Source organism: Cryptomeria japonica, chromosome 5 (assembly GCF_030272615.1).
Source record: "Cryptomeria japonica chromosome 5, Sugi_1.0, whole genome shotgun sequence".
Taxonomy (NCBI): Eukaryota; Viridiplantae; Streptophyta; class Pinopsida; order Cupressales; family Cupressaceae; genus Cryptomeria; species Cryptomeria japonica.
This window is the reverse complement of record NC_081409.1, coordinates 272,035,180-272,046,816: the sequence shown is the minus strand read 5'-3', so window position 1 is coordinate 272,046,816 and position 11,637 is coordinate 272,035,180. Positions and strand designations below refer to the sequence as shown.

General features: G+C 33.4%; 1 long non-coding RNA gene across 1 annotated transcript; it reads right to left on the bottom strand.

Annotated features, from left to right (window-relative positions):
- Nucleotides 1-6,829: 6,829 nt before the first annotated feature.
- LOC131035236 (uncharacterized) lies at nt 6,830-7,639 on the bottom strand. Its single transcript, XR_009103930.2, has 2 exons — nt 7,113-7,639; nt 6,830-7,026 (listed from the first exon to the last, which is right to left on the bottom strand). It is a non-coding gene; the product is annotated as an uncharacterized LOC131035236 (long non-coding RNA).
- Between the last annotated feature and the right edge of the window lie 3,998 nt (nt 7,640-11,637).

The window sequence follows — 11,637 nt, the reverse complement described above, 5'->3', positions numbered from 1 at the left end:
TGCATGGTGATAGGTTACCAGATGTTCTTTGCTAGCAAAATTAATTATGTCTCTACTGCAGTGGTAAATGCCACTTATAGGATGATCAAGGAAGATGCATTGTTTAATCTGTGTACTTGTATGCAAAGACAACTTCTGTTGAATCTTAATTCGATCAAACAAGATAATGCACTGAGATTTAAGTTTAGACAACTACTAGTTGGGTTGTTCTTTTACTTCCAAGGCTACTTTCTAGGAGTAGGTGACATTTAGTGGTCTGCTAACCAACCGGTGACAAAGCAAATCAAGGAAAGTCTACAAGCGGTTGAAATCGGCTATCCAGAAGTGTTGAACAAATACTTTGTTGAGTTCAGATGCAAGATGAGCCAAAGGATAAGAATATCTGGTGATATAGTCAAAAAGTATGAGGAAGACATCTACTTCACCATCAAAGTGGATGAATCCATAATGGAGGCCATTGAGCCCAGACAGGAAGAAGTGGAGCCTATGGGCTATGAGGTAATGCAAAACATGTTAGATGGGTATGCCTCTACCCTAATCTCCTCGCCCCTTGATCCTAAGGCAAAGAGAACTAACACCTATTTGGAAAGGGTTACACCGGTTGTAGAACCCTCATAAAAGAAAGGAAAGGTAGTGCCTTCAGCATCGGCACCGGTTACTGTAGCTAGTCCCAAAGTGACCAAGCGGTCACCAGCTAAGAAGAAACCGGAAGCTGCACCTGCCAAAGTATTTGAGAGGAAGCAAAAGACAAAAAGAAATACACTAGACTCATAAGAACTGCCTAAGAAGATTAGGCAAATAAGGAAAAAGACAAAGAATGAACCAGCAACATCTGCACCAATAAATATTGATATTTCTTCTTACAAACCTTTGACACATTGTCAAAGAACTATAAAGAATATTAGGAGAAAATTGTTGAATGATTTAATTGATTGTTTTGATGACTTCAATGATGATGAAAAGGAAGAAGTTGAATAGGAAATCATTAAGTATTTGTGTGTTAATGATTGATCGCCTTCATAAATTAGATCTGAGACACCAGATTCTTTGTATAATTCTTTAGACAACAAATGGTGCATTGCCATAGAAAAGGAACAGGAAATGAGGGAGGAAAAATTTGCTTAACATTTTTCAGATCTATCAAATTCAAAACTTTTTGAAGTTATGAATAAATACAAAGGCCTCTTCTTTATGAGAAGAAGAAGACTCCTGTTACTGGAAGGAAAGGTTCATGAAGTGATAAAAGATACACATACTCATGCTTAAGAAGCTCTAAAGATGCATCAAGTGGCTGAAGCCAACAGGAAAGCTAAGCAAGAACCGAAAACTAGCAAACCGGATGAGGTGTATAATAATGAAGGAGAACCAGTCATAGAACAAATGGACCCCATTGATGTTGATGCCTTAGATGGTGAAAATGTTACTCAAGGTACACCATCAGAAGGAACAGGACAAGAGAAGTAGGCAGAAGAAGAAAAGAAGCAATAGGAAGCAGAAAAGAAGAAATAGGCAGATGAAGAGGATAAGAGAAAAGAAGAGGAAAAGAGGAAAGAGGAAGAGGATAAGACACAAAAGGAGGAAAAGAGGAAAGAGGATAAGAGAAAAGAAGAAGAGAAGAAGAAGAAGGAAGAGGAAAAGAAAGAAGAGGAGAAGAAGAGAAGAGAAGAGAAGAGGAAAATAAGAAATAAGAGGAAGAGAAGAAGAAGAAGGAAGAGGAAAAGAAAGAAGAGGAGAAGCGAAAAGAGGAAGAGAAGAAATAGGAAGAGGAGAAGAGGAAGAAGGAAGAGGAGAAGAAGAAGGGTGAAGAAGAGAAGAGACAAGAATAAGAGAAAAGAAATAAAGAAGAAGAGGAGCAGAGGAAGGCTCAAGAAGATAAGCAAAAAGCCAAGGACAAGGAAGCAGTGGAAAAGAGCACATAGGTGGAGACCCCAATGGCAACCGGTAGTCAGGCTAAACTAGCTAACATTACTAGTCCCATTGACCTCTAGTCCGCAAATGAATCAGAATTGCTGCAGAGCATTAAGGTTGCTCAAGAACGTCTGGAAGTGATAAGGAGGAAAAAGGAGCAAGATGTGATCCAAGCTGCAGTGGACACTCTTACCGGTTTGATACCCAGTACAAACCTTCCCAGTACTGATTCCTCACTTGCACAATTGGAGCTCCTATGTACAGTTGTAGAAGACCAAGTGCAAATCCTAGAAGAGGTTGCAGAAGCAAATTCCAAGAAGGAACATCAAAAGGCCCTGGACACTGCCTTGGTGAGAAAGTTAACAGAGCTCCAGTCTGATCTTCAGAAGGCACAGAAGGACATTAGAGATGCAATGGATGAGGGCAATCTACTACTCAGGAAGATTTGTCAACCTCATTCATTTTGTGATGATGTGCTCACTGAGAAGGACAAACTACAAACTGATATGCAGTCATTCATTAGCACCTTCAAGATGCCCTATGACTCCTTCTCCACATATGGACAAACTGCTCACTGGTTTCAACTTCAGTCTGCAAGACTAGAGGCAGAGATAAGAAACCGAACACGAAATTTGCAGGAACTTCAACTGGTCCTACTACCAAGACTGCAAATTCTCCAGAAATGCTATCTAGATCTTGATGCCCTAATGGTCACTCAAGAGATGAGCATGATAGATGCCATGGAATAATAGGTCTCCTAGATGCAGATAGAGAAAGAGGTGGCTACCTCCCTACTTGACTCATGGTCCTTATCCATGAAGCAATTTTTTCAAGACTTTAAATCAGTTTTTGACAAGTTTTACTCTTTATTGCCATAAACACTTATTATTTTAATACTAATGAAATAGGGGTTAGTCTGCAATATTTTTGTCATTGTTGGCAAAGGGGGAGACGTATATAAATTTTGATGTTTTGATGTACACTTTCATGTTTATCTCTGATAAAGAGTAGTATACATTGTATTTTCTGCAAAGGAGATAGTGTATATGCTTAGGGGGAGTAATTTTGTTTATGGCATAATTTTGGTGTAAAACACTTAGATGTGAAAATTTTCCTAAGTGTTGCCATCAATGCCAAAGGGGGAGATTGTTGGCATGTTTTTTTATGGATGCTTTGATTGTCATTGATGGACACACACTTGATTTGAGATCACTTTTTGTATGTATGAGTTAAAGCTCAACCAGTATTTGTGCCAACCGGTATGATGTATTATAGTCTTTAGACTATCGGTGTTTTGCAGAAAGTGTTTACTGGTCTCTAGCGGTATGAAGACCCCAAGTTGTTCAAGGATCTCAAGTGGTATGAAGGAACGAAGTGGCACAACTCATATTTCCCAGTCTTCATTTTGTCAAACTGGCAACTGGTATTTTTCTTAAACCGGTATTTTGTATGAATCGGTAATACTTTGTGATGAGTTACCAACCGACATTTTGTGATGAGTTGCCATCCACCAATTGTTTTGCGGTGTCGACACTTTGGTGGTGCTTTTTGTGTCATGTTACCAAATATGTCTAGATGCATTGAACCTAGGAAATTGTATTGTAATCCTATTGGACCAACAGAAATCATATTCCTTTATAAGGACATCATGTCTAGGGTTTTAGGTTGTTTCTAGGGTTTAAGATGGTTGATGAGTTTTTGTAAGTGGGAATATAGAAGAGAAGTTCAGGTTTGTGAGAGAAAGAAGAGTGTGAATGTTTTGAAGACTAAAGTAATGTTGGAATGCATTAGGAATGAGCTATCAAGGATCTAACCAGGCAATCTGTGTTATTTGCTAGATCACTCACTTGTTGATTACTCACATTTTTGACAAGTCTGAAGCCCTTAACTGGGTAGGCCCAAAAAGCCTTTTGTAAATCCTCTAACAAGGTGGTTCACATCTGTGGATCTAAAATCCTCTAGCAAGGTAGTCTTTAATGAAACTTATCTCCTAACAGAGATTGAGATTCCTAACAGGATCTGTTCTGGTAAAGAACATTGTATGACCTTAACCGGTCTGACCTTAACTGGTCTGGTTCCTATTCTGCAGATAGTTACTTGTGAGTTTCATCTCACCTTAGTTTTTCCCATTTGGGTTTCCACGTCAAAATCTCTTGTGTTATGGTGATTGTGCTTCTGTGGGTGAATGCATTATTTGCTATTTGGTTTACATGTGTGCTAACCGGTTTGTTTGCTAAACTATTTTACTGGTTTACTTGTAGACTAGTAAGGTGCTTAAGTACAGTGATTTTTGGCATACTAATTAACCCCCCCCCCCTCTTAGTATTCATCACAACTATTTTTGAGATCATCATTCATGTATAATGATGAAAAGGAAGAGTTTTTATATGTGACCAATATTTATGTTTTGAGGGTGGTAGAGAAACATATTGATTAAACATGCATCATATCACTATATCAAATAAGATATTGAGGAGGAACAATAAGATGTTTAACAACCACAATAGCATATAAGTTAGAGAATATAAAGCTAAAGCTAGTAGACAATCAGTGAGATCAAGAGATTTTGTTGCAGAAGGGAGAATATGGAGCTATATTTTTGTTAGAAGTATGGTTGTTGTTGCACCAAAAATCAACCTGTTAATACCCGATACAACCAATAGACTTAGAGAGTCCATAGGAGGCAATTAAGCCATGTCACAAACCCGAGCGCTGCACTGCACAACACAAGGAGACCAAGGTCGCATACCTTGCAACAACCTCCCCCAATGCAGCCGAGGAGGTTTGAACCTATGACCCAAGCTTTGATACCACTTGTTAGAAGTACGGTTGTCGTTGCACCAAAAGATCAACTTGTTAATGCCTGATACAACCACTAGACTTAAAGAATCCATAGGAGGCAGTTAATCCATGTCACAAACCTGAGCGCCACAGCACAAGGAGACCAAGGGTGCACACCTTGCAACAATTTTAGCAAGTGCTAAGAGATGATAGTAAGGTATCAAAATGTTTAAATAAATTTATTGAGGTAAACTGTAACGTATGCACAATTCTTATGTAAGTTATATTTGAGCAGAAGTCACAAAATAAAATCCTTATGAATGATAGAAATGAATAAAAATCATACAACCAAGGGTGATAAAGAAAAACCAACAAGATCTTAAATTGGAAGTATAAAATACAAGACAAAAATATTAAACCTTAGTGTAAAAGAATAAATACCAAGTGGTGTAAGAATGTTGTATTATCTAATTTGTGTAATGGAATAAATTAGATGTACACAAATATGATAGCTTCAATTAATTAAGTTTTTATTATTAAGAATTATAAATTGGCATAAGGAGTTGGACTTATTATGCTAAAAAATAAATTTGTTGAATAAAATTAAATAAATTACAGTAACCAACCTTTATTTGTTGTATTGATTTTAAGTTGACAAATGTGTCTAATTAATTCTTTGGTATTCTCAAAATTGAGAAACTATTAGAAAATTGCATAAATAATGATAAATTTATAATCTTTTATTCTATTTTACTTGTTTTTAATAAAAAAATAATCTTTTTGCTTGTAAGTTTGATTTCTATGCATGTTTCATATTCTCACTTATCTTTAGAAACATTATTATTTTGCATGTCAAGAATCTATGTGTCTTGTTTTCGAAAACTTATATTACAATATTGACAGTATCAATAGGCATTATACATAGGATTCTTTTAGGCTAGCATTTTGCTTGTATTGGGAAAACCTTATTCTAGAGAATAGAATGTAAAAATATTCCTCCACAATAAATAATCAAGCAATAAGCTTAGTTTTTTGACGCAACACACATATCGTGGTATTGTAATAATATAAATGTTAATAGATGTGCCATGCTAGTCCTAGATATTTTATAATATAAAGAATGATCTTTTTGTTCTATGTAAAACTCTCATTTTTACTTCGATGAATTGAATTCTTTAGTTATGGTTTGTTAAGACAATTTCTTGCAATGCACAATAATAACATCTATGTCCATTCGTGTTCTTATAAAGCATATTGGATATGTTTTTATGTATCTTGGTCAAGCTTTTTGTATTATATGTTTTTGATATACTTAAGATATTGCAATTTATGTGTATGACATAATAATTTAATTATTCATTGTTTTGAAATAACTATAATTTGAAATCATTGTCTAATAAAATTATAAAATATTAACATTCATTTAGTTAAGATCAATTGTATCTATTTACATTTTTATGAGTAATTATCTGTATCAATAAGTTATAATACCTAAAAAATCACTCATTTTTATTATTATGTTCATCAAATTCTTTTTCGCTATAATATTGATTTAAGTGCTATAAAATAGTTAAAAACATCACATGAGCAAATAAAACATATATAGTCCTTATAACATTGCATAAAATATGACTAATAAAAATATTTAAAACAGGTATCCAAGTACTTTTTTATAACATATTAAATATAGGGTAGATTTCGCCCAGAATTGTACAATTGTTATGATATTTTCTTATGGGTAGTCCAAACCGCTACGTAGAACACAGTCATTGTGAGAAAGTATACGTGAGGGCTTAAACCTTGATCATAAATGCAAAGGACAATCAATACAATGCTTCCGAACATGTTTATCTTCTCAAATACAAAACTTACTGCCCCAAATCTCTGTTAAACTATAAACTATAACATAACTTTCCTTCTAAACAGAAAGTTACATTAAATCTCAGCAGTAGTCTATGTAATCTAGGCTTATATTTCGATAATGATGTTCGATATCTTATGGCAAATAAAAGTTCGATATTTTTATATTCCTTCTCCGAATTGTCAAGAGGATGAGTGAGTTTGTTTTCAATTCCAAACTGAACTGCTAACGATAACATAATGAACAATCAATAAGTTAGACACTGAAGCAGACATGGTATAGTAAAGACGAGAGAAGCTTTTATTTCAGTACTTCATTTGCTAAAACAAGCATTTATAAGAACAATACAAAGATTTGCACAAGAGTTGACGCTTATTTAATGAACAACTACATAATAGTCAATTATACACATTGTTTACCAAAAGTAACTAAGACCTTCTGTTCTTTAATCTTCAAGCTTTATTCTGGACCTGCATCTGAAATTCAAAAATAGTTATCTAAGACCTGTCAAAATAAAACAATACAAAAGACCAAAACTACTATGAATTAGATCTACATTTACCTCATATATCTGGACATGTGAATCCTTCTGGAGGATTCAATCCGCATGTATCAAATATCTGGAGAGCTACCGGGATGACCAAATCCATACCCAGAAGTTTAGCCTTAAGTGTTTTACAGAAACATAATGCTGTGCCTGTGGACAAAACGCCTTCTATAATAGGACAACACTCTTTTGTAACATTACCTCCACCTAAGCGCAGGTTAATGCCAAGCAAGTTTGTACAAGACACCAGCTTTGGAAAGCCTTCTGGACATGGCTTTTCTCCAGTAGAACCTTTTGAAGGGCTAGCTGATGAGGGTACACTAGGAGACGATGTAGAGCCACTTCCTATTGGAGCCTTAGGAATTATTGGAGATCCTCGAGCTATTGGGACATTGGGAATTGGTGGGAAGATATTATGGCTTGATACTATTGTGGGCATCATGGTAAAAACCTCAGTTACGAGAATGAAGAGTGTCGCTACAGCCTTTGCCATGTTGAATGTCTTGGATTATTCTAAGTCTCAAGATAGAAGGCAAGGGTTCTTCAAATTTTGTTTGTGACAAAAATACGCTCATGGATACTTCAATTTTACCGAACGCATACGCTATGATGAAATTGACCATTGGGTCAAGTGTATTGTTTCTGTGGTCGCAAAAACCCAAGGAAACTTTTGTCTGGACATCTTTTTTAAAACACTATCTTTTGGTTACTGCGTGTTTGGTAACCGACTAGATCGCCTCAGTATATCCTCACGGGCTTATTGAGTACTGAATCTTTCAATTATTTAACTTTTTTCACGGCTTTATTGAGGTAGTTGGTATTGGACTTAATTTGCCTTATTTTTGCTACAAAACGTAACCGAAGTTATAGTATGGGTGATCTTCAGAAGAATTCTGATGTTTCCCATTTGTGAATATCATGATGATACAAATAGTGTTCAATAGATCTCTTATTCTCATATGAGATGACCTCAATTAAACTATTATTCATTAATGGATTTAAATAAAAACTGTACAATTGAATCCTGAAATTATTATCAAACCATGACTTTTATGCTAAATTTATTGAGCGCATTCTAACAGAAGAGCTTAAAAGTGTCTAGTATGACGTATTTTCTTTTTCAATTGAAACAACAAAGACCAAAAGTTGTTAAGTTCTATTCTCGTGAATGCAGGGGAGTCGGCAAATGCTTTGGCTTATATGGAAATGCAATTGCATGGTTTAAATACTCCAGCAGGTAGTGTAACTTAGACTTTTAGAAGAATAATTTACCAAATTGTCGAACGATATATGGTGTGGCAAGAAAACCATTTCATTAACAAGGATGATGGTCTCTTTCATTACAACACAGAGTTCACATGGAGTAAGAACGCCATTCTCTCCTACAAGTTACAAGTTGCTGCCTTTCCATCTAGTCATTCAATTAGTTCTTCCCTACAAGTTGAAAATGTCATTTGCATAACACGATTGACTTGTGAAGATTTAATAGTGACGTATTCGACTTTACGATCGTTTGAATTTCTTTTAATTACTATAAATGTAGAACCTAAAGTTTATGTTTTTATAGTTATTGGTCTCTATAATACTAGTCTATCTTTGTTTCAAATGTAGTTTATTTTCCATATTCTCATTTAATTCAATCTATAGTTGGTGTCTTGTCTAGTTCTAATATCATATTGAAATTTGCATACATCAATTAGAATTCAAATTTAGGAACTTCAATTTGTTGTTCAAGTAGTGCACTATCATTAAGCTAGAATCCTCTTAGGACTAGCCAATCTTTTGATTAGATTGGCCTATTTCCATTAATGTAATTGCAGTTAGCAATCTAACTATTTTGTATTAAGTAAATATTTAAGGACACACGTATGCATTGAATCTAGATTTCTAAGGAGACAAATTGCTACATTTAAAAGTGATTAATGGTTTGATTTAGGATAAAGAGTTCATATTTGTGATGCTATTTAAATAAATATCTATAATAGAAATAAACTTCTTATCATGCTTGACACATAATTGATTCTAATAACTAAAGTCAATTGACTTTGTAATATATCCAAATATCTAGTCCTGTAATATGATTGTATTAGGACTTTGAGATTTATCATTTGTTATTCTAGTTCCCTTATGTGGCTATGGAATTAATCACTACACTAGAAATTTTAGATCTTGTGTATAGATATAAATTTGTCTTATACTTGTAATCTTGATAGATTTAGATGTCAAATTTAATTTGCATTGATATTTGTAACTTGTCTCTAAATGAGCTGGGGGCTGCCCAATAGATAAAACTTAGGATTCTCCAATCCCATGATAAGTATCCTTTCTTAGAACCTTGTCACTGAGTCAATATTATGGAATAATGTTTGAGAATACTAAGCAATCATGCAATCTTTATAGAGTGTTTTTCCCATTGTATTTTAATAATAAAAATTTGTATCAAAGAATCCATGTTTAGTTAAATAGATGTTTAAAATAAATTAGTATTTTTCCTTTCATGCAACATCCTAAAATAGAATTTTGTATACTATGTCTTTTAGTTCATTTATATTTGGTACTGGGACAACAAAGAAATAAATATAATTTTAGAGTTATGAAAGTCCAAGTGTTGTTTGTGTGTATTAAAGTTGTAAAATTGACCTATGCCAATTTTAAATTTTATAGAAGTGAATTATGCAAGGGAATGGATGACCTAAGGAACAAGATCCATGGTAATAGATAAATGTCAATGTAGTTGTTAACACACAAGAAAGAATACACCATCTTGTATCCTAGGATAGTAGTATTAGGAATAATCTTCTCAAAATGAATGCACTAAAGTAGGAAATTGTAGCATGTTTATGTTTCACAATTTCAATATCGTCTCATAGTGAAATACTATGAATATGCATGGACAATTAAAGCAAGTTGTCAAAGAATAGTTATTAAAAGTATACAAATGGCATAGTACTATAAAATTTTCATATAATGGGGCCTACATAATGAAATCTACATTAATAGATCAAATAATTGCAATGAGTACCATCTTAAAAAAACTAAACTATAATCGAATAAAAATGGAAGAACTTTTTTTAGGGACATTGCTGAAAATAGAAAACGATTCTTCATAGAATGGAAAGAAGGAATTTATTTGAGAGATAAATAATATCAACTATTATTGACATATAATTATCAAATTCAAGAGATAAATATTGTCATAAAAAGTGTTAGCACATTAGATTCTCCCTCCTATTGGTGTCATAAAAAGGAAGCAAGGAATTGGATGAGATGTGAGAGATGTATGATCATGTAAAAGTAAATATATTTGTAAGAATATAAACGTGTTAACATTTAGTAAATATGTAATAGCATAGTATGTCAGTATCATGAAAGCATCTCAATAAAATAATGTAACATGTATTTCATTTCTTCTCTTTATTGAAGGAAAGAGTTTCCATAATGGTGGTGGTGTGGGAAAGGATTGTTTCAGGTTGCATTCATTCTTTAGTTATTGAGAAAAATGATTGGTCTTTCTATTAATCTTAGTACTATTTTAGAATTAGAAACATTATTTTTCGAATGAAGAAACATAAATATCTAGGCATTGAAGGCTTCCCTATAAAGTTTCTTTTGAGGATTCTAGAATTTATTGAAGGATGATTTTTTTGAACTTTTGGGTGAGTCTTAGCAACCATTTGTTGCTTTTGCCAGTAACAGCCATGAAATCAGGGAATGGCTAGAGATAAGTAAAACACTTGAAGAAGTTCAATCTTTAATAAGATCAAATTTATTATACATATTATGTAAATTTTATGCTTTTCGTGTCACCCAAGGAAATGCCCTTCTGCTAAATTTACTTTCTCTGGATCTAATTCTTTACATCTTTGCTAGCTACAGGAAATCTAACCACAAGATAATAAAGCTGATATAGAAAGTATTTCATTCGCCTAATAGCAATGTAAATAATTTTGTAAGCTGATAAAAGAAATATTTCATTTGAGAGGATTCTTTAAAGTGTATTGATTTGGATTGGGTTTGTTTATATATATAGCTGTAGAGATGAAGAAGAAAAAGTGTTCAGTGGTACAGCGGGTAGTACGCAACCTGATTTTTGAAATTCAACGTCGAAATTAGCAGTAAGAAGGAGACCTTGAGAGTAAAAAATATAAGAAAGTGTTTCAATCTTTTAAAATGGGAAACAAGGGGAAGGGATTCAATGGATATTAATGAGCCTACTCAAAGAAAGTGTTCACAAATGTGTGACTTGATTGACTGCCACTTTCTCACCTAATAAACTCTAATATAATTTAAACTGCCAACAAGGATATTTTCTAAAATATCCTTGAAATCTCACTATGCTCTAGTATGTCATTTTCTTCGTAATATGTTGTGACACTTTTGTAGTTACTGCAACATTAAATAATAAGGATTAAGTTATATTAATTTAAATAAGTTTGATAATTGATAATATAAATGTATATGGTATTCTAAATTTGTAAGGATTAATTTATATAAAAGATTAGTGTTAGTTTAATTCTTAGTAAAACAATAGTTTTAAATA